Consider the following 23,610-nt stretch of genomic DNA (forward strand, 5'->3'; position numbering starts at 1 on the left):
GGCATATATGTTGCGTGTTGTTTGCAGTCACCACACTGAAGTCAAACCAGCCAGTTGGCTTTGCCAATATGTGTTGTTATTTGACCCCTACCATAAAATCACTGCCTGGTACCGACAGTGTGCCAGCCAGCAGCCCCCAGCCCATACTGACGCTGCCCCCCCTTGGCTCTGGCGCAGGTACCACGTATTAAAAAGGCTCGGCTAGGCGGCCGGTCTTTCAGTTTCCTCGCTCCTCAGCTGTGGAACTCGCTACCGTTGTTCCTGCGAAACACCTCAAATTTGCTTGTTTTCAGGAAAGACCTGAAAACCTGGTTGTTTGCTGGATAATCTTTTCTCTCTTTGGGCCCCTTTCTGTTACTGTTATGTTTCATGCTCTCCTCTATGGTTTGGAGCTTAAAGCGCCGGGACACTCCCTTGGAGTAGCCGTTGCGCTATAAAAGTCCTATTTTAACATAACATAACATAACATAACGGTAAACTTTATAAATAAATAAATAAAGTGCCAGGCAGGCCCAGCCTGGAGAGCTTGGCGCTTTCTCTGAGCACTTGAAGACAGGACGTGAGGCTGACGCATGGGGACGTGAGGCTGACGCGTTCTCCCCGTCCTGGCCGAGCTGTCATCTCGCCCGCTGGGAGAGCTTTTCTGGCAGCCCCGCCGCTCCGGGCCGGAGGGTAGAGTGTGCACCGAGGCCTCCGTCCTCGGGGGATGCTCGCAGCGTCTCTCTCAAGGCCATGCCTTCCCCTTGAGCCCGCCTGCCGGGAGGACTTCAGAGGGACCTCGCCTGGCAGGGGCAGGCGTGCCACACTTCACAGATGCCCACGGAGCCTCGTGACGGGCAGAGCCGGGAGGCAGGTGGGTTCACACAAGCTTCCTTTGATCCTCGGCAACTCACAAATGCAGCGAGTTTGATGCAAGGGTTCAGGGGCCCGACGAGAGAAACTGAGCGCTGCAAGGGCTAACCGAAGGCGTCTCTGGCACAGTTTGGGCCGGTTTGTGCCTTAAATGGCTGCAGAGTTAGGCCAGCGACGGCTTACCTCCGTAGACAGCGGTACATGGTTGCTTGTCACTGTGCCTTGAGAAACATCTGCAGCTTTGCTCTGGAAATCTGGCTGCTTTTCTTGACGCAGCTAAAGAAAATAGCAGGAAATAATAGCACATTACCACGCCCAGAAACCTGCTTTCATAGTAAAGGTGTTTGCCCAAAAGGTGCCTGTACCTACCACAGGGGCAAGACACAGCACTGGGTAAGAAGGTTTCGTGCTCTGGACTGTGGTGTCTGCAGTTTTGGGCTGACTGGTGTCTTAACCCTTTCCATGCTGATGACGGAACCGCTCCGTCATCAGCTGCGGTTGGGCTGTGCTGATGACGGAGCGGTTCCGTCATGGCCCAGGTCGCCTCGCCTGCACAGCGCTGATTTCGCGCCTGCGTGGCGCGTTCTATTGAGCGGGCGGGGCCATGACGGAACCGCTCCGTCATGAGCACAGCCCAACCGCGGCTGATGACGGAGCGGTTCCGTCATCAGCATGCGTCCGCCGCGCGGCCGCCCCTCCCCCTTAACGGAATAGCCGCCGCAGCGATGCGGTTAGATAAGTGAAGCGACGCAGAAGGAGAGGTTTATCGCTTGTCACTTGACATTTACAGGGCGGTGCCGCGTCAAGGTGGGTTTGTAACAGTATGTGCTGACGTCTCTAAGGTAATTATAGAGCAGAACACAATACAATAACTTAACACAAAGCAACATAAAACCACAACAGAAACTTAATAGGGCACACAGAGGGCTTTAAGTGGGCCGGGTCTTTCCGGTGCTCAGCACCAGCAGTTCTAAAAAGCAGGTGCCGAGACGGTTCCCTATCGGGCTCTCCATTTTTGCCCTCACCCTCAGTGAAAAAAATAAATCTTCACTCTGCAGCCGTGCCACCCTTCTCTGCCTTTGATGTAACTTCAAAGAGACTTGTTATAATTCTTTCACACTCTCATCATTTCAGAACTGAAGCATTTTCAGTGTTATATATAATGAAGCCATAGTTGTTGCTGATTTATCTTATGCAACTAACAGTCATTGACAAAGCCAATAGTGCTGGCTTATTGTAGGTGTAATGTGACTTCTTGTATTATATATCTGGATGCAATGGCAGAAGCAGCAAATTAGCAGTCGGGCGGCACACTAGGCTAAGCACAAATTAGCTTATGTGTTTTAAGCCACACCCCTTTTTTTGCTTAAATCATCTGTATTAACCTTTTGTTTGTATTGCATGGTATCAAGAAAGCAGACAGTCAGAACAGTGCTCAAGATGGTTATGGAAAAAGGAGAAAATGTATTGCCAGTAGCTCGGTACACAATATCTATTATCAAATCGTGTGGCAATATCTCAAAAAGAACAGAGCAGTGCTGACAAACCGCAGTGCTAGGTAGCATGTAAATAATGCAGGTACAGTGCAGTTCAAACTCAACTGGGGACATAGGGCACAACCTAATGAGGACAACTTAAGTGAAGGAAGGTTACGGGGAGAGTCGCTCAAGAACTGCTGCCGCATCCAACGTAGCTGGGGGGGTCAGAAACCGTCAAACTTAGGGACAGTGGGGCTCTGAGACAGAGGAGTTGGGGTGGCACGGGTGCTGGCGTTAGACCGCATTCACTCCATTGGGGGAGATATTCTGTGTGATAGTGCTTTGTGGTGTAGTCAGGTTCCCCGTGTCAGTGTCCACCCCCATGAGTTTGGAGAACATTGCATCCCATGAGGTGCCAGGGGAAACATTTAGATGCCCAGTAGGTCCTCCCTGCGGAGCGCCAGCCCCTCTGCCTTCGTCCAGTTAAGCAGGGATCGACGCCAAGCAAGCGGGTGAGGCGACAGAGGAGATTTCCACCTCTTTGTGATCAAGCACTTAGCTGTTATGAGACCCAAGTCTATAAAACGGTTTGGCAGCTCTGTATTTCTTATTTCTACTGAAGAGGAGTAGTGCATGGTTCTCACAAGTCAGGGGAATGGTGCGTGAGGTACAGGTTGTGAGAGTGGCCGTCACCGTGCTCCAATTGTCCGTCATAGCTGAGCAACCCCAAAGCATATGAAGCTTGTCGGCGTCCAATTGCCGACAACGGGGGCAGGCCGCATCTATGCGGAGGAAGTACCTGTTGATTTGGGCCGGGGTGAGGTAGGCCTGATGTAATATGAAAAACTGTATTTGTTTGAATCGCTGGTTACGAGGGATGCGAGTCGGACTGCCAACCACTCCCTATCTGTAAACGCCCTCCCCAGGGTCCCTTTCCATTGAAGTCGAAGTCGGGTAAGATCTATCTCCGTATGTTGTCGAAGTGAAGATGCGAACCAGCGCCTGAGGTGTCTCCCGTTCCCCATCACGTGAAGGTACTGAAAAGTGTGGTGTGTGGGAGTGTCCTGGGCGAGTGTAACCCATTTGGACGCTAGTGAAGCTATGAGTGTTCTGTGCAATAAAAACTGCCCAGGGTGCAGGTTCTCGTCGGCCATGAGTTCCTGAAACGGAATAAGAGTACCCTCCTGAAAAAGGTCTCCCACATCCTGTATCCCTTTCGATGTCCATTGGTGCAATTCAGCCGCCGCCGTGTAGGGATAGAAGGTGCATAAGGGACTGTAGTTCTAGTGAAGAAAGAAACACCTGCGGAAGCAGGTGTATGCTACAGCGAAGAGAAGAGTAGCAGGAGGCCTAAGCTTGGAGCAAGGGTGGAAAACTTGTAAGAGGGTTTTTAGCAGCAGCGGAGGTTGCCGAGAGGCCGTGTCTGATAAGTAACGGGAGGACATCCACCAGGCGATCCACTGCAGCTGGGAGGCCCGATAGTAGTGCTCGAAATTGGGTACCGAAAGACCCACCGTTAAGCCACACCCCTTTGAGGTACCCCCTCCTGCAACCATGAGAAGAACAGAGTTCACTCAATCTGACGCCAACGCAGTGTAGCTGCCCCCATGCGTCAACACTGAAGACAAATATGAGGTTTCATTACAGTCATGTGACACTATGAAGTGAAAATGAGCTGGTTTGTGCTGTGTAACATATTTCATTGATGGAGCACTTTTGTATAAAGTCCTGTTTGACTTTAATCTGATGATATCCGTGTGCAGCAAAACTGTTTTTTGATTAATTTTTAATGACATTTTGGGCCTGTTCAGAATTATTTTCTCCTGACTATATTAATAAAAATACACACAGCTTTGATTATAAGAACTTGCAGCCTGATTCATGTACGGGCCGTTTTGCGTGGCCCTAATAGCGAATCATAGCGACTCGCTATTGAGGACACGCAAAACGGCATTCATGTAGGAATTGCTAAATCAATAGCGATTCCTACATGTTCTCTATTTGCGAGTAGCAATTTGCTACTCGCAAAAAAAGGAATAACTCCCCATTCATTCCTATGGGCCAAAAGGCCCATAGGAATGAATGGGGAGTATCCCTTATTTGCGAGTAGCAATTTGCTACTCGCAAATCAGATAGCGATTTTAAGGGTGCCAGGGGTGTCCAAAGGACACCCTGTAGCACCCCTAAAATGCACATTTGACAGGTGTTGCGCACACACATGTCCAAAGGACATGTGTGTGTGCAACATGCAACTTAGAAAAATGCTTTTAAAAGCATTTTTCTATGTTTTTGCTATTTACTGAGAGGTCTGACCTCTCGGTAAATAGCGGCCCAATTTTGCTAAATCGCAATTTTTGCAAGTGTCATGAATAGCATTTAAGGAATCTCTAATAGAGATTCCTTAAATGCTAATCCTCGCATATTTGCTAATTCCTCATTAGCGATTTTTGCATTTGGGATTGTGAATCCCAAATGCCAAAATTGCACTTGCAAAAGGCAAGATTCTGAGAATCTTGCCCTTTGCGAGTGCAATTTTGCTTCATGAATCAGGCTGTTGGTTTCACTGCACTACAATCGCAGCAAAAAAAAACAATAAAATCCTAACTGAATAGAGCTAACCGCAGCACACTACAACACCACAACACGTCACAATCGCAACATACTAACAAACCACAGACTAACCCAACCCATTATCAACACAAAGAATATACCGTAATAAAAACATTAAATCAATACACTGTATTACAAAAATATAACACATTACTTGTGGTGCAGCTGTGTCACAGTGTGGTTGTGTTCTTTTGGTGAATTATTGTGTTTGATACCAGACTATTTTTGTGATGCATTTTACTGTGCTATGCTTTGGTTATCGTTATGCTGCCATGATTTTTGGTTGTTTTATCGGTTCACCAATTTTTTTGTGGTGTCTGTGTTCTATGTAGTTCTGCTGATGTGATGTCTTACTGTTGTGTTATTGGGATGTTGTGTTGATTTGGGGTGTCATTTTTTTGCAGTTGGTTAGTTGTGTGTTGTACCTCAACTGCAACCTCTCTGCTTGAGTATGCAAATATTTTGTTATTACATATTATCAACACAGAAGAGCTGCGTTCATCAGACAGTGCTAAAAATAGTAGTGTGCGAAATTCTGGTACTTTGCTTTTGTGTAATTATGCAAAAATTCTGCAAAATTGCACAAAAAGTATACATAAAAATGTGAAGTGCAAAACTGACGTTTGGCACTGTATTTTTGCGCAAACTGCATATTCGCATTAATTTGGACGCAAAGTTGGATTTCTAAAAAATTGGAGTGCTAAAAAAGAATTCAGAAAAGCGCCGAAAACAACAGCTGCTCACGTTCTGTCTTTTACGCCATTCCCAACATTTGTGGAAAGCTTTTACTGTGAACTGCGCATTCGCAGAACATTTTTACCATGAATGTTGCGTAATTCTGTGATGTACCATGATACCATAATTTCAGGAATTTCGCATAGAAATAGTAACACAAAATTACAAGTACTGCCCCGCAGTAAAGGCAGCTAAAATGTTTTGTGGCCCAGCTCAGCATCATTTTAGTGTTATGAAAGAGGTACACGATTTATTTTTAATTGAGTCTTTTATGAACACTCTTTGGGAAAATATTCTGTGGCTGAATTTGAGATTCCTGTCGCTTAATCATGGCTTTCCCATTTCCCTTCATTTTGTGATCCTGGGCTAATGTGCTTATCGTCCAAAACTTCCTTCCTGTACCTGAGGAAAGATATGTCCTTAGAAGCAGGCTAAATGCCTATTTGACACGCTATGTAGAGGCCTGGAAAGGACAAGCGAGCTTCTGAACAGTCCTTTAATAGTAGATTAATAGCTCAGTTTGAGGAGTCTCTGTGTAACATTTACAGGTTTGAATGTTTGCTGGGCCCACTCTGCATTTATTACTTGCTATGTCGATAATATTAGGGAAAACCTGAGGTAGGTATTGTATTGTATTGTAATTGCATTTATATAGCGCTTACTACCCCTGACGAGGTGTCCAAACGCTTTTTCGGCGAGTAGCACACTACTCCGGGACCCATAGAGGATTAGTGTTGAATTAGTATAGTGAAACATGCAAGTACATTTTAAGTGGTGGATAGGTTATTCAGTTATTTGGATTTGGAATGATAGCAGAAGGATAGAGGAGGACAAAGGTTTGTATTTATATAGTGCTTGTTGACGCACGCTATTCAGGAAGCCCATAAAGGATTAGTGGTGAATTAATATGGTGAGATATGAAAGTAATTTCACTGGTGAATATAAGTCAGTTATTTGGAGTGAGAAGGATAGCGGAGGGATAAAAGAGAAGAAAGGTTTGCATTCATATAGCACTTGTTACCCCTGATGGGTGTTAAAGCGCTGGTAGTAACACGTAATATTTACAGTGCTGTGAACCCTTTGCAGGTCATGTTGGAGAAATACGTTATTAACATTCACGAGCCGTAGCAATATTTCTACCCCAGTTGAAAATTACTCTAAACCCGACTTGTTTCGCAATGATTTTTTTGTGACTTTCTTCCTCTTAACTGACTCCTGAATTTCGAGGAGCAAACGAGGTCAGCCAGGCCGTGCGGTCACACATTGGTAGCCGCCTAGTTTAACGCGCCCGGAGCATGCTGGGAAATGTGAATCAAGCGTGTTTGGACATTGTGACAGCCCTGTTTGTCCTAAATGTAGACAGAGCTGTATCTGCGGCTGTGTAACAACCCAGTGACGTAACACACACAGGCACCTCTCATGCAGTCGCACATGTGCTTCTAAACGGAGCGCCCCTGCACCCCGGGGCGTCTCCTGACTTTTCGGGGGTCCCCTATCCTTTGAGGGGGGCCTCATTCTGCCCAACATCAACGAGTATCTGTCAGAGACTCAGAAACGTTCAAATTCATTCTAGAGTATCACCTCATCGCTTTGTGCTAGCCACTGTGTAATGTTGTTTGTTTCATTACCACCACCAGTGGTGCCAACCATTCTGCGCATGTGATAGGTTCGATTATGCCCTTGTTCTCTAGTTCTTGTAGCTCTTCCTGCACTGCCTCTCTTACGGCCAGGGGTATGTTCCTCACTTTGTGCGATACCGGTACCGCTCCCTCCTTGAGTACAATCTTGTGTGTAAACTTCTCTAGTCTTCCCACCTTGCCTCCAAATACTTTGGGGTACTCCTTCTTCCATTGGTCTAAGTCCGGCCAACTGTCTTGTTCGGTGAGTAGTATCTGGCCCTTTCCTCCCGGGTCTAGTTTGATGCCCCGATCCCCTTGGTCCAACCAACCCAAGACTGAAGGTCCCTTCTCCGAGACGTACAGTTTACAGATGGCGGTGCGTCCCCTGAATTCGAACTTCAATGGTCTGAACCATGCCATGGGTATGCGGTCTCCGTTGTACGTGACCGGTCGAATGTCCAGACGCTCCAGTTCCGGGCCCAGTGACGGCTTAAATGTCTCGTTCCATACCGCCCTCTGGACTATCGTATAAGGTGAGCCTGTGTCCGCTACTATGCTTATTGGCACTCCTCCTATCGTCATATCCAACACTGGTTTGGTTGACCTCTTGGTGTCGACACAGAGTATCTGGTCGTAGATGCATAGCACGGTGTCTTCTTCTTTGTAGTTGTCTTCCCCTTGGTACTCTTGCTCTTGGTCTACGAACTTCACCATGGTCCTGGTGGATTTCCTGCGGCACACCTTCTCATAGTGTCCTACGATCCCGCAGAACAGGCATTTGGCGCGAAACGCCAGACACTTCCTGTCGTGAGCCTCATGGGCCATGCTTCCGCATCTGTAACAACTCCTTTTGTTATTTCCTGCCTGTTTTCCTGGGGGTCCTGGATTACCTTGCCATCTGTTCGGATACTTCTGCGCCGTACCTTTGAACTTGCCTTCTCTCCGGCGCCCTTCGTCCTCTATCCTGTTCACCATTGGTCTGGTCACCAGCTCTTTTTTCGCCGCCTCAGCACAACGCTTTGCGAGTTCCGCTTTCTTGACTGTCGCCATGACTTCCTTCAGCGTGGCATCTCCGCTCGCCCATAACTTCTCCTGCACGGCTTTGCTCGTGGTGTGCATCACGATCTGATCTTTAATGAACTCATCCTGGAATGCAGCATACCTGCACGTGGAGGCCAATTTCCTCAATGCCGCTACATATTCCTCGACTGATTCTCCTATCTCTTGTTTCCTTTGTTGGAAATTGTATTTGTCGATTGAGACGCAGACCGCAGGGCAAAAGTGTTCATTCAATTCCTCGATAGCGTGGGCGTAGACGTCATCGTCAGTGCTTGCCCGTTGCTTGGGTACTAAGTTCTTGAAAACCCTGAGCCCCTCCAGGCCTAGGTTAAGTAGTAATATTCGTCTCTTCCTCTGGCTTGTAAATTTCTCCTCGTTTTTATCCTCCAGCACTTCTATAAAGTTGTCTATGTATTCTCTCCAATCTTCCCACCGCATGAGGGGTTCCCCCGGTTTGGGTAGGAATGGTACCGTTGCAATAGCTGAAGATGATTGGGCAGACATCCTTTCGCGCTTTTCTGGGGGGCCAGTCCCACTATGGCTCTTGGGGCTGCCTGGCGAGTCGTCCTCCTCCTGTTTATTTGGCTGTCTCTGGGGGCTTTTATTGTCTTCCCCTTCGCCTTTCCCCAGGGTCGCCAGCTCTCCAGCCCGTGGGGTGTGAGGTTGGTGGGGTCCCTCACTGTCTTACCCCCTCCTTCCGTGCCCTCTCACCTCCTTTAGTGGGCTGTGTGGCTCCTTTGTGTGTGGGTGGGCTCTGCCACGCTCTCTGATGTCCTTGTTCTGTGTTTGGTGGGTGGGTCTGTTAAGCACGTCGTGCTGATCAGTCTGTGCTCCTACCAGGGCTCGGTGGTCGGTCTTGCCTCTGGTTCGTTTTTTCTTCTTTTTTTTTTCGTTATTTCCTTGTAAATCCCGTCCTCGTCGCCATTGTAATGTTGTCTTTCACCTCCACAAGGATGACAGGAGTCGCTGTTATAATTTAGGTAGTTTATTCTACTACACGCATCAGAGAGCGCCGAACCGCTCAGTGTTGCCGGCTCCGACACTCGCGCTCTTTCTCAAGGATGCACGCGCATCCCAGCATGGCCGCTGGCGTGCCGCGTCATCATGCTGCTCGCGCCACTAGAGCGCCAACTCTACACACTACACTTTCCCAAGGCTATTTTTTTATTGTTTGCAGTTTTATATAGGGCAAACTCGCCCTGAACCTATTGGAGGCTTTTCATAAGCCTATAGAAAACACTCGGGACGCTGAGGGCTAGGGGGCTGCTCTTAGAAACCACTCGGTACGCTGACGACCAAGGGGGGGCTGCTCTTAGAAACCACTCGGTACACTGACGACCAAGGGGGGCTGCTTTTAGAAACCACTCGGTACGTTGAGGATCTGGAGGATCTGGAGGGGCTGCTTTTAGAAGCCACTCTGTACACTGAAGACCAGAGGGGCTAAAGTGCTTTTAGAAACCACTCGGTAGGTTGAGGACTAGGGGGCTGCTTTTAGAAATCACTCGGCACGTTGAGGACCAGGGGGGCTGCTTTTAGAAACCACTTGGTACACTGAGGATCAGGGGGGCTGCTTTTAGAAACCACTGGGTAGATTGAGGACTAGGGGGCTGCTTTTAGAAACCACTCGGCACATTGAGGACCAGGGGGGCTGCTTTTAGAAACCACTTGGTACACTGAGGATGGGGGTGGGCTGCTTTTAGAAACCAGTCGGTACGCTGACAACAAGGAACAGAGGGGGCTGCTTTTAGAAACCACTCGGTATTTTGAGGACCAGGGGGCTGCTTTTAGAAACCACACAGTATTTTGAGGACCAGGGTGCTGCTTTTAGAAACCACACAGTATTTTGAGGACCAGGGGGGCTGGTTTTAGAAACCACTCATTCTGTTGAGGACCAAGAAGGGCTTCTTTTTGAAACCACTCGGTGCTTTGACGACCAGGGGGCTGCTTTTACTGGTGGATGGAGCAAGGGTTCATCAGCTATTCGACCTGGTAATCTCCTCTGAGGCACCGCAAAGTTTTCTTGGTAATGGTAGATAATTTGACCCTCAAATTATCCAAGAGACGGCCAGCCTCACTCACTACTCTCACATGATATACTAGAGTGCTTGTATGATCACATTTTCCATGGCTGCTTTTAACTCCCAGTCCACCACTGGAATATCCATTAAAATGGACACAGCGGAAAGACTTTTAGGTGAATTGAGCCACTATTGAACTTGCCAAGCGTTGTTTGAAGTACGGAATCACTAGATTCTCAATTTTTTTTTTAAATTGAGTGAAATGTATCCTCAACTGCAGCTAAGGGTTTGTTATATAGCAATGTGTCAAACATTTCTGATAAGCCCTTTTTAGCAAACGTTTGTGCATGCATCCTGCAGCCATGGTTGCGACAATTTGCCAAATAAAGCGAGAGGGAGCGAAGATCGCCCTCAGCTGGGCTACGTTGCTAACAGACATCTTAACTCTTCACATGAAACCTGTGAGACCGTTCCTGGAAATGAGTCTTAAATTGGCCTGGGCCGAGTTCGCGGAGTTCTGCTACGTGAAACTCCCCGAAGTGCCGAAAAAACTCCGCTGTACACCGCAGAGTTCTGCAAGCAGCGGAGTAAGGTAAGTTGCGCTGCTTGCGCTGGTTTTTAGCGCCAGGAGTTTGTCCTACACTGTAAAATCAGCATGAACGGCACCACGCAAGCGCAAGAGGACGCTGCCTTCTTTCTGCCGCTCGAGTAGATGTTCTACTCGAGCAGCAAGTTTCTCAATGCGAGCGATAGCGACCTGCTGTGATAGCCAGCGTTGAGAAATCTCACCCAGGGGGTGGTCTAGTGTATGGTATTTTTCGCTCGCTAACTTAACGTCAGCAAGACGCGTGAGTGGAAAAACTCCAACACGCTCGGTTTTTCAGAACTCCGCACTCTACGCGGAGCGCATAGTGGGCAAAACTTCACGAACTGAGCAGAATTTTACACCCAGGCCTAGTCTTAAATAGATTTCAGTCAAAAGATAGTAAGCTGGGCACGATATCATGCATCGAATTGTAGAGGTGTCCTTCACAAAATGACTTTGTGTGGGGGTGGCTCATTGGAGGTTTCCCTTTGGCTGTGGACAGAGTTCGACCTTTGTTGCAGGCTTAGTAAAAGCTAACCGAAGATCCCATCAAAGTCTCATATTTGTGTGGTGTTCAATGGGATAATCCTGAAATACACAAAATAGTTGCTGCCTTCTGCACTCATATTCACACTCCATCTTTTGAAGCTATTCACACCATCCGGGAAACATCTCCTCTCATAATCTATGAATACCACCGCTTTTGAGTGATAGGTGACTAGTTGACTTTCTAAAAGTGTTCAGAGAGTCATTGCATTTCACACACACTGTGTAACTTGTGATCCATTTGAAAGAAAGACAAAAATAACAGTTTGTGGACTCTGCATGTTATGCAGCAGATGGTGTATTATGGAAAATACAGCAAATCCCTAATGAGCCAGAACATTCAGTGGCCATAACATTGTATAATTCCAGAGATTGTAATGTATGCAAATATCCTTGTTAATTAATGCAGTAGGTTTACCATTTTTGGGTAGTTAGAAGAGGAAAGACAAGTTTATTCCAGGCGTTTGTGAAATTTGCAAACGTGGCTTTTGTGAATTTAGCAAAATGCTTTAGAGCGATGCCAGCTTCAAGGAGTTAGTCCAGTTATGAAGAACAGCACAGAGTGAAACGTGCCGCTGAAACATTTACATATAAAACACCTATAAACATGCTGTTCTGCTTTAGAACTTTGTAGAGAAATTGAGCCATAAAGCTGTCTTGTGGGAAAATTCACCCACAGAAGAAAGTTTCAGAATGTGGTAAACTTTGCCACTTTTTGGAGTTAAAAAACTTCACCTTCCCAAAATGTCTCCTGAGAAATTATAGATTTCCATGCGCCTTTTTTTGTCAAGAATTTCTGGTGGACCTTGGCCAAGTACAGTGCTTGAAATAGAAAAATAGAAGTGCAGGTACCCGTGCCCAGAATAGCTGCTTGTTTCTGAGAAGTGCTGGTAATCTCCAATTAAAAGTATTACATTTTTCTTGAGAAGTGCTGGTACTCTCCAATTAAAAGTATTACATTTTTCTTGAGAAGTGCTAGTACTCTCCAATTAAAAGTATTACATTTCTCCTGAGAAGATCTGGTACTCTCCAATTAAAAGTATCACATTTTTCTTGAGAAGTGCTGGTATCCTCCAATTAAAAGTATCACATTTTTCTTGAGAAGTGCTGGTACTCGCCAATTAAAAGTATCACATTTTTCTTGAGAAGTGCTGGTACTCTCCAATTAAAAGTATCACATTTTTCTTGAGAAGTGCTGGTACTCGCCAATTAAAAGTATCACATTTTTCTTGAGAAGTGCTGGTACTCTCCAATTAAAAGTATCACATTTTTCTTGAGAAGTGCTGGTACTCTCCAATTAAAAGTGTCACATTTTTCTTGAGAAGTGCTGGTACTCGCCAATTAAAAGTATTACGTTTTTCTTGAGAAGTCCCGGTACTCTCCCTCGCAGTATAAAAAAGTGCCAGTACTCAGTACCGGACAGCACTAGCCCATTTAAAGCACCGGCCAAGTAGCAATTGGCCACCAATTCCTTCAGCATGAGAACCACATTTGGTGCACATGAAGCAAGTTAGGTGCCCACGGCTGTGACCACTTTTTATCGACTGCCTCATGTCTGCCTTAGAACTGGTATTGTTCTTCTTTACCAAAGATCCTAAGTCATCCCTTGTAAGTTAGGTGTAGCTCATTAGAACAACAGATGAAAAACAGGACCAAACCAGCAACTCAAATCTGACAAAGTCAAGAGTTAAAACACCCACTTCAAGAAGTAAGAAAATAGTTGAATGCATAGTTGTGTGTGACCGAGACGCCCTGATCAGGCCAGGAAACAAATGTAGAGTGTGCAATGGACAGAAAGAGTCCAATTTTAGGCAAAAAAGATCCCATAGAGGTAAGATGGCATGTTTTTTTTTCCTGATGAGTGTTAGGCCAACTCAGAACAATGTGCAGATGCAGAATGGACTTGTCTGGACTCCACCCACATACACATCCTCCTAGTTTTCTATGTCAAGTGAGGGCTGGTCATGTACCACCACTATCCCGGCCGACCCCAAAACACCACAGAGCATCTACCTCCCTCCCACAAATCATGAACTCACCGTTCAATGAATAAGATGCTTTCACCTGGCCATGTAACAGGACTACTCCAAAGTGCCTTTATTCATTTACTTATTGTGTTTCTATATTTATGATTTGCTTGAAGTCTTCGATACGTATGTAGCATGAAGGCCCCTGATTTCTCGCATTTGATGATATGAGGCTTGCAGTTCAATATAATGCGTTCTCTAAATTTAGTATTATGAGCCATCATTGTACACAAGTACTACTAGTACAAGTACTACTTTGAGTCACCATTGACCTTACCTGCAAATGACTACTGTTAATGGGAAACGCATAAAATTGCGCGGGCAGGCAACCATTGAAGTACAGAATGCACTGTTGCCAGAATCGAGGTAGCAGAAATTTGATTGGAATTCACCAAAAAAGTATGGGGAAGTTTGATTAAGTATTAATGATATTTCTTATTTGTCATGTGTGGATGACGCCTAAATATAGCGTACAGAAATACTGTTCCCACTGGGAATATATTTTATATTATTAACTCTATCAAAGCGATGTCTTATAAGGTACAATTTGGACCAGAAATTTGTGCTAGAAAATATTCACACTACAATATTCTGGTATAACCCCTGCAAATGGATATCGCTCTGAGAGTTGAGATGATAAACAGCACATGTTGTGATGAAAAAAGAAAAGGTGTAGGTGGCATGCATCACTCTCTTCAAATAAGTATTTTAAAACTCAACTACTGAGCAGACTAAACAATTAGTAGCTCTCTCTTAAGTTATAATTAGGGATCTACATTTTATGTGGTCATCCTCCGAGCAAACTATTCCGCTCATAGTTATTTTACACGTCGACGTAAGCCCTTCGGTGATCACAGACCCTGGTCTCCTGGTCAATGTTACTTTGTTTTTTATTCTTTTTATGAACAATGAATGTTCTGTAACATCTCCTGCGGGCTCGTATTCCCCCATGCTTTCTTCTAAATTTCAGGCGGCAGGAATTAAGTTCCTCGTACAAATGCATATTTCTTCTTTTATTTTGTCTTGTTATAGTAAATATTTTTCCCTATTGACAAAGCAGTTCCCCTGCAGTCCCACCAAATGTGGGGGTGATCTATTCTGTCCCCCCCCATCCCAAAGGAGGAGTTACTCCAGCCCTTGGAGATGTTTATAGTAAGCCCTCAGGTTTTGGCTTGAGCATCATTCTGACCATTTCCAGAATTAGAAGGATTCACGCTCATGATCTACAGTGGACAACGCAAGTTACTCCAGAGCTTCCTCTTTCGATTCAAAATAAAGAAAATGCAAGAGGGCCACACCCCTCGCCCGGGGACACCTCCATAAATGTCCAGTTATCTGGATGGATGAAATTGACAGACATCCTCTTCGCGGCCTGGCTGCCCCTCCTTCCTCATCCTCCCTCTGACTTCTGTCCCTCTCAACTTATCATTTTACTCTACTGTGTTTCTTTGTAGTTTGTAGCATATAACCCCCATACATTCCTACGCAACTACGTGCAGAGTTGGTTAAGCTAATAAACCAACCTCAGATTCAGTAGACTGTGCCTTATAAAGCTGCATCTCTGGCTCACCAGGGCTCATCTTCAACATTCAATGGCTGATGGCACTTGCTGACTATAAACTAGTCTCTGTAACAGACACTCTCTAAGTCATGTTAGTTCCCACTAGAAACAGTAAAACATCTGGCTCTTATGAAGCTTTCCTCCAAGTTCTAAGTTGTTTAGACTGTCTTAGTTATATGATGTCATCTTCCAAGGCCTTGCTTGTGTTGTTGCATCAGGAGGTGAAGTGGTCAGTTTTAAGGGTTATCCTGAAGCAGTTGATTTAATACAAACATATATGTGCAAGAAACCTTTCGTACCGGTGACCATTAACATTCTTTACTGGGTGATCTAGTCTGTGCTGGACTGGCACTGTTCCAGCCCTCTTTTGTTCTGGGTGTCACACAAACGGCCATGGGCAGCTCTCCCACAAACACATGCTGAAGGGGGTTAAGTGCTTACCCAAACCTTCTGGGGGTATTTGCAGGCCACAAGAACATACATTCATATGGGGTATTTAGTGTTATTGCAGCAAAAGTCAATGATGCCAAGGTTCCCAGCTCCATCCATGATGTCCAGGGCTTTTCTTTGAATTTTGGGGCTTTTTTTGTTTATTTCATTATAAAGCAGGACTAAAAGTCCCAGAATTCAAAGGAAAAAAATGGAATGGAGCAGCACATCACACATGGACCTGAAGAACTTGGAAGCTGTGAATAGTGGCTCCAGTAGGTACAAAATAAACAATGCATCAGTGTTAGGGTGACCCTAACCTCTCTAGAGTTATTTCACTTGCTAAGCGTCATAGGCTGCCCGGAGCACACTAACCTGCCGGACACTGGAGGACAGCTGTGTGGGTCTTTTTGAGGGCTCTCCCCTCAACAGAGGGATGGACTACATGTTACCCTCCTTCTTTTAGGGTTTTAATGCAGGCTTGCAACCATGATGGGGACAGCACCCTTCCTGGATCAAATGTAGGCATTTCATCTGGTGCCAGGCCAGCCCGCCAATATTGTCACCCACTTGACTGCTATCTTCCCCAGGGCCGCTGGCATCTTACCTGCCAGGTCTGGCTCCAATGAGTCCCCGTGAATGGTACAGTTGATGGTTCCACTCCAATGGAGCAAACTCTAGTGAATCATTCTGTGCTGGTGCCCACCTATCCAACTCAAGCCTTGCGCCACTCTGGGTGACCCTTCCCAGGCAAAGCCTACCAATAGGTTGGACTCCAAGGGAGCGTCTCTCCAGACTCAAACTCTCCCCAATTACTCCTTCTCATGGGACATTCTGGCTCAGGCACAGTTCAGCCACAACCGTCCATCCAACTGGTCATTTCCAATCTGAAACATGGAATATTGGCAGCCAGACCTTGTCCTCACAGACCATCACACCACCATCTCTGTGAGATGGTTATACTCCCTTCCTCCCCCCAAACAGAGTACGGCACTCACGCCTCAGGAAATCAACAATAGCTTGCACCAGCTCACATTGGACTCTTCACCGACAAAGTATTGTATTGCTTTCTTGTATTTGTAAAGCGCTTCTTACCCCAGAGAAGTCCTTGAAGCACCTCCAAGTGGAGGAATAGGTTGACCGTGTTTTATCACGTGGCACATGGCGGTGCAGTTTAGGTGTCACTCATTGCGAGCTGGAGGCGGAGTGCTCCAAGCGTTAGTCCCCGCTATTTATGGGAGAGGAGTAGGATATTCTCTTGCAATTTACGTATCAATTCATTCAGCTACTCATCCCTCAGTAGTAGGGAGGGACCCCTGGTCTGCCCCTAGAAGTTGGAAACCAACACCTGCCCTAGGATCTGAAGGGTGTATTTCTTTCACTTACAGCAAGTTCCCAACACCCCACCCTTCTGTAGACCTTATGTAATCTCCCCTTCCTATCTACAAGCAATTTTCCAGTCCAGGGATTTCAGTAAATTGAGATGTTTGCTTTCCATCACTGATGCAGACAGAACATCTGCTAGTCAGGCACATGACAAGGACATTTCCAAAGCCTGCAGTGTCAGCAGGTGGTTTGCAGCTGACAGAGAGCTTTTGAGGGCAATATGTTTTTTATTGTCTGTACTATAACAGAGTGTTATGTCCCATACCTCAGACTATTAATCATCACCTTGCCACCCTCTTCTGTCTACTGCTTCTACCAGCAAACCTTACCCATTGCCCAGACACCCTCTTCTGTGTATATACTGCTTCACCGAGCAAGTCTTAACTATTGACCAGACACCCACTTCAACGCATATGCAACTTCTCCCAAAAATTAACCATTGCCTAGTCACCCTCTTCCCTATATTGCTTCTCCTAACACATCTCTACATTACTCAGATGTATTCTCCAAATTTAATAAACATCAGTCCGACATCGCCTTCAAGACACTGCTTCTCCCAACAAGTCATAACCATTGCATGGACACTCATCTATATACCATTCCATCAAGTTTCACCCTCAATCTTCCTCAATATGCTGCTTTTTTTAAATCGCGTCACTAGTTGCCAGGCACCTTCTACTATATTCTGCTTCTTCCAACTAGTCTTAAACATCGCCCAGATACTCTCTTCAATCTCCCATCACTCATCTCCCCTACACAGCGTAGCACATAGTGTGGCACAGAAACATACTACACCACTACAACCATCCAATAGACTATGGGCCTTATTTGGGGTTTGGTGGACGACACCTTCCTTCAACACAGGTCGGATGTCCGGTCCACCATATTATAAGAACATTGTAGCTGATGGTACTTGTAATATGGTGAACTGGGCATTCAACACTCTTGGAAGGTGCATCTTGTTCACCAAACTCTAAACAACTCTCAGGCGTTGAGCACGATGCCTCACGCGGTACCACAGGATCACTTCCACCTCCCTGTACAAACATCAAGTAGGCTCTCTCAGCGTGTACCACACACAGAGCACACCTCCACCTCATACATCACACTTCACAGTGTACCACAGAATGGCCTACAGATACAGTCATCTGACATACAGCCTCATAGAGCGTTACAGAACCACAGCGGCCTCCCATATCCACATCAGGCAGCCCTGCTCACCTTGTTCCTCAGATGCAGCCATGCAAACAACCAGTTGCGTGGCTCACAGCCACCTACAGGTCTACCACCGCCTAAGGACTTTGAAATACAGCCTCGCAGAGTACTGCAGTTATACCTCCACGTGCTACCTCCACTGAGCTGACAGTAGACATGTTGCCTCACAGCCTATTGTATGTCTGCATCTACCTCCCTTGCTACCTCAGAAAGTGCTAAAGTCCTACCGCTACCTCTCTGCAGATATTTGGAGTGCCTGGCTCACAGCATGCTACCATTCTACCTCCTCCATCTTCTACCTCCTCTGACCTGACATTAGACATGTTGCCTCACAGCCTACTGTATGTCTACATCTTGCTGGTTCCCAAGGTGCTGTATCTCCACCTTCAACAGGCAAATATCTAACTCCAGACATTGATATGCCTGTCTCACTGCATACAACAGGGCTGCCTCCACCTCCCTTCCATACAATATCATACTTGCTGACTCACAGTCTAAGAGAGGACCAACTTATCTCCCCTGCAGGCAAAACCTCACAAGTGCTTAGATTTGTGTTTGATATTTTCTGAGGAGTAGGAATCACAGACATGTCTCTGGGGTGCTGTGAAAAGATGGTTATCATTTATAAGAAATCTCTGTGGAATGTTGAATTGTAAGGACTGTGCCAAAAGAAACATTTTTGATTTCCTTGAAAGTGGGAATTGCAATTTCAAGAAAGTGTGTTGTCTTTCTAAGGAAACCTCTGTGCATAGCATGCATTTCATGAACTTTGTAAACATTATAAAGCAAATAACAAAGTTTCACGCAACTGCCAAGCTAAACAAGAGTTTGGAAACTTCTGATTAAAATGCTGTTGAATAAATTAAAACCTTTTTAAGCATTAACCACCATGAAATTACAATACCAGCCCCACCCACAGTCCAGGAGTAACTAAAAACATTGCTTTTCTATCTCACAAGCAAAAATAAAGAGTTCAGTTTCTGAGGGCGAGCTTTCAACTCCAGCTGGTTGTCGCCTTTTTATGTCTCGCCTACACAGTGCATGCGCCGTGCTGTGAGACGTGTTGTTTACAATTCAGTGGGCTTACAACCCACTCACAGGATACCATTATATGTTTCCGTTGTCACTCTCATTTGCAATCTTTCATTTGCTTACCTCCCGTAGGCTTAACCTCCTTTCATGTGTTAGCTTCTCCCCGGAGCATGGACAAATACATGTGTTCTTTCTCGTCTTTGCTCTTCCTCTTTTTTTGCAACACACTGTTTTTGTTGTTTTTAGCGTTTGAGTGTTATTTCTGGACTTGCACAGTGCTTCCTTGCTTTAAACAGAGGCATACGGCTTTTTATTTATGCTGATTTCACCCTGCCATCTCGTTAGTTACTTTCGCCCACAACTGTACTACCCTACTCGACTCTAGTCTATGCTACTCCACTCTGCGCCACTTCCCGCCACTATGCGCCACTCTACTCCCTGTCACTTTATGCCACTCCGCTCTAGGTCTACTCTACTCCTTTCTGCTCTATGCTATGCCACTCCAGTCTATGCCACTGTACTCTACGCCACTCCACTCTACGCCACTCCACTAACCTTTAGCCATGCTAAACAGTAGCCAGTCTGCGGTACAACATGGTTAAAAGACATTGGCAAAGCCAATAACTCCCACGTAGGCGAGACCTATCGGCTTTGTTAATGCTTGCTTAAGATGTGGCAATAAAGTTATGCAGGTGACGCACGCCTCTGGTCTTGACGTGCAGTTTGAGTACAGCACTCTCTGAGTCTAGTTTCTAAAGTGAACCTCTTCCGGGGAAGGCTCCTGTGGCCTTCGTGTTGCAGATACCACCAGTGGGAACATCTCCTTCCATTGCATTACAGCTGCTGTTTTCATCCCAGAATGTTCGTTCCGTATCACCGTGATTGTTTGCTGTTTGCCCCATCAATCTCCAGCAATTCATCAAACTCATTGCAAAAGCATCATATTGATGTAACCAAGCACCACAAAACCCCTAGCTGGCCATCATTTTTCAGAGATGTCCAACATTGATTTACAAAGCTACATTTAAGAATAAGCAATAGCGAAGTCACTCATTTTTGCCTTGGCAAGCTGCTAAAATATTTATTCAAAATAAAAAAAAAATAAAAAAAGTAAAGAAAATGAAAGGAAACATCCCACAGTCTAGTGTCAGCAATAGACTTGTAAAAAGCAATGACAAAAATACCATTCCATATGTTATGAATAGAACAGTATGGGTGATTTTTAGCAAGTAGATGTATCTCTATAGAAACCTTTTTTTAATATTAGTTCAATTTATAGGATTATATGAGTCTTGGAGTGTTATAACTTGGCTTAAACCTTATAACGGTTCCTAAAAATGAGAACAATTCAATTTTTTGACTTAGGTTAGATGTGCCATCTCTATACTTTAGGGTATTTAACTGTAAGTATAGTGGATGTAATGTTAGATTTTATGCACACTTAATGAACCTGAATAGAAAATGTGTCATGTATAGAATAAAAAACTATATATGTAACTGAAAAAACTATAAAACAATAAAACAAGTTTTGAAAAAAATAGGTATAGATGAATGTTATTGACTCGAAAAAAATTGACTATATTGACTTTTAAAAACGTATGAAGAATCTAAAGAAAGCAAAGCATTGGCAAATTAATGGACTTGCCAGTCAGCCCTGACACTGAAGGCACTTCTTTTGAGGCATATGTGTTCATGTGATCTTGCAAAATTCTGCCACTCATGTTGTAAGAGAAACTATGGCTAAAGTGGGCTGACCCACTAGTTCTTGCTATATCCTGTGGTGGGTGGAAGAAGAATGTGAATGACAGTTGAAAGGACCAATGGACGAAGAAGGCTGAGTTAAGCCCAGCTGGAACCTAAAATATGGGAATACTCCCACTCCCAGCAGATTGCTGCTCTAAAGGCAATGCAGCCAAAGCGCAGCCACGCCTGAATGTGTCCTGGTGTTGGCAAACTGTGCGGACATACAGCACATCTGGGTGTTTCCAGGGTCTGGCTCAATGAATATATGACGTTACAACGCAATTACAATGCATGCTTTTACAAAGCGGTTTTTACATCGCAACTACCATTACATCGAATGATTTTACAACGCATGCAATTACAGCGTATTTTCAAAAACTACCATTACAACGCATTCCTTTACAACGTTTACCATTACAACGCATACCATTACAATGCATAATACTTTTAGGGCAACAGTAGGGTAAGTGTTGGATAGGGTAGGGTAACAATTACTATTCCCATCTCCCCAAACCCCATGCCCACCCTAAAACTAAACAATCTCCAATACTTACTGTAGTAAATAAATGATGGTCCAATCCATGGAGGTTCTTCAGGAGGATTTATTCAGGATAAGTTGTTAAGCAGAGCCCCGCCAGGAGCAGCCTTCCTGCTGCTCAGCCCATTCACCAACCGACCCACACACACACACCAACATTCTACTCACCAACATTCTTTCAACTCAGTCACACTGGCTGAGCAGCAGGTATAACACATCTCCTCTCTTTATAATAAATACAAAAGAACTCCAAAGGGAATGACAATGAAGTCTGATGCAAGCAAAGGATGGCTTAGGAACAATAGCACGCAACAGAATGATATCAGTACCATTGCAACAGATAAGCAACATAGCCACGATCTGATGCGTCAGAATAAAGATCATAGTTGGAACATTTAATGCACAAGAAATAAAATAGAGAGAAGAAAGGAACACAAGAGCTATAAGAAGAATACTTCATGCACCATCTCCCTTTCTACCACAGCAAAATCCATGCACTACTACACCGCAAACCACAAACAATCCCAGACACCTAAAACATGGTAGCTGGCCAGGCAAACATGAGAAAAGTAAAAAGAGTGCCAACCACAAGGTGTAGAAGAAAACCATCTAACAACAACAACTAAAATTCACCCAAACCCGAAGCATGGGTGGAAAGTGTGGAAAGGCGCTCCACACGGAACCTGTAAAGGTGTACACTCTACATCAAGCAAATCGTAAGAGAAACAGCAATCACTTGAAACAAAACACGCACTCATGAAAATCTGGCTTCAAATCAGCCCTTTACCCAAACTCGAAGTAAGGGCAGTACGCGTGGGACAAAACTCCACACCAAACCAACTGCATAAATAATTGCCCTATGTTAGGGTGGTACGTGTGGAAAGGGCTCCAGACGGAACAAGTAAAAGTGTACAACTCAACGCTCAATCAAATCATAAGCGAAACAGCAATCACTAGGAAAACACTCACTGTTCAAATTCTGGTGGCTTCAACACAGCCCTTCACCCAACCCAAAGTAAGGGCGGTCCGTGAAGAAAGACGCTCCACACAGGACATGTAAAAGTGTACAACTCTTCACCCAAAAAGTGGAAAAGAAAATAAAAAACAGTAATCACCAGCAAACACACACACTCTTCAAAAATGCGGCTTCCTCTTGGTCAGCACAACATAGGCAGAATCACACCCAATAAGAGTAATGAGCAAAAGATAGCACAGCACACATAGTACATGACATGACAAGAGCCACAACACATCCAATAAGATAATGGCACACTTGGCCGCAAACTTAGCAAAATAGAGCAGTATAACACCCATGGCAACAAAGTTGACCAAGGATTGACCAAGGCACATGACAGCAAGTGCGTAAAATGCAGGACACACAGTAGTGCATTGATAAATAGCAGGTATTTCTTGTGACCGAAAGAAAGGAGGACAATAAGCAGCTCCAAGCTGCAAATTAAAACATATATGTATGTTAAACTCCAGCATTAATAAAGACAACAAAATAGAGAGAAAAAAAGATAACCGTTACACAGTTCCAAAGTCTGAGTCCAGTATAAACTCTGAGGCAAACCTGATGAGCGATGTCTCAACCGAAGTTATCGTAGAAGTAAGAACTACACTTTAGCCTCCTTCCATTAACGATATGGAAACAGAAATGAACATATGCTTCACTCCGACACTCACTCGCAATTAAACAGCTCCTGACACCCACAGCACCTTACTCCTCCAATACCATAATAATGTTCTTCAGCATGTTGGTAAAAATGATGTTCTTCGCCATGTCGGTTCGTCACGATTTAGAGAAAGCGGTATTCTAACAGAAGACCATTAGCGGCAGGCATTGCCGGCATCCACTGCAGCTCTTGCTATCATGCAGTCTGACAGGTAACCCCCGGCAGCCAAGATGGCGGCACGCAGAGGAGAACAGCGTTGGCTGGCTCATGACAAGTGCTTGCTCCTCTGACTTCATAGGACACCACAACGCCGCAAGACAGCTCGTGATCAGCGGTGAGAACAGTGCCAGATCTTCATGCGACACCAGAAACGTTTGGTAAGGCGTGCTGGTAGCAATAGTTACGTAAGGCTCGCGGCGCGCATGCAATTCAAATGCTGCATAGAGTAACGCCAATCCTCCGGAAACAGTTAAAGAGCTACCAATAAAAGACTCAGTTTG

The 23,610-nt window shown here is 45.2% G+C and overlaps 1 protein-coding gene across 4 annotated transcripts in view; it reads left to right on the top strand.

The window, feature by feature from the left end:
* The window catches only part of PDE4C (phosphodiesterase 4C), a 1,009,779-nt gene that overhangs the window by 14,417 nt on the left and 971,752 nt on the right, over positions 1–23,610 (top strand). For 2 of the 4 annotated variants that reach the window (XM_078670886.1, XM_078670888.1), the window contains exon 1: positions 711–853. The exons of the other annotated variants lie outside the window; for them this stretch is intronic. The gene's annotated coding sequence lies outside the window, so the exon portion shown is untranslated. Of the gene's footprint in view, positions 1–710; positions 854–23,610 lie in introns of those variants that run through there. 4 annotated transcript variants of the gene reach the window in all.

The sequence above is a fragment of the Lissotriton helveticus genome, chromosome 12 (genome assembly GCF_964261635.1).
Source record: "Lissotriton helveticus chromosome 12, aLisHel1.1, whole genome shotgun sequence".
NCBI classification, from domain to species: Eukaryota; Metazoa; Chordata; class Amphibia; order Caudata; family Salamandridae; genus Lissotriton; species Lissotriton helveticus.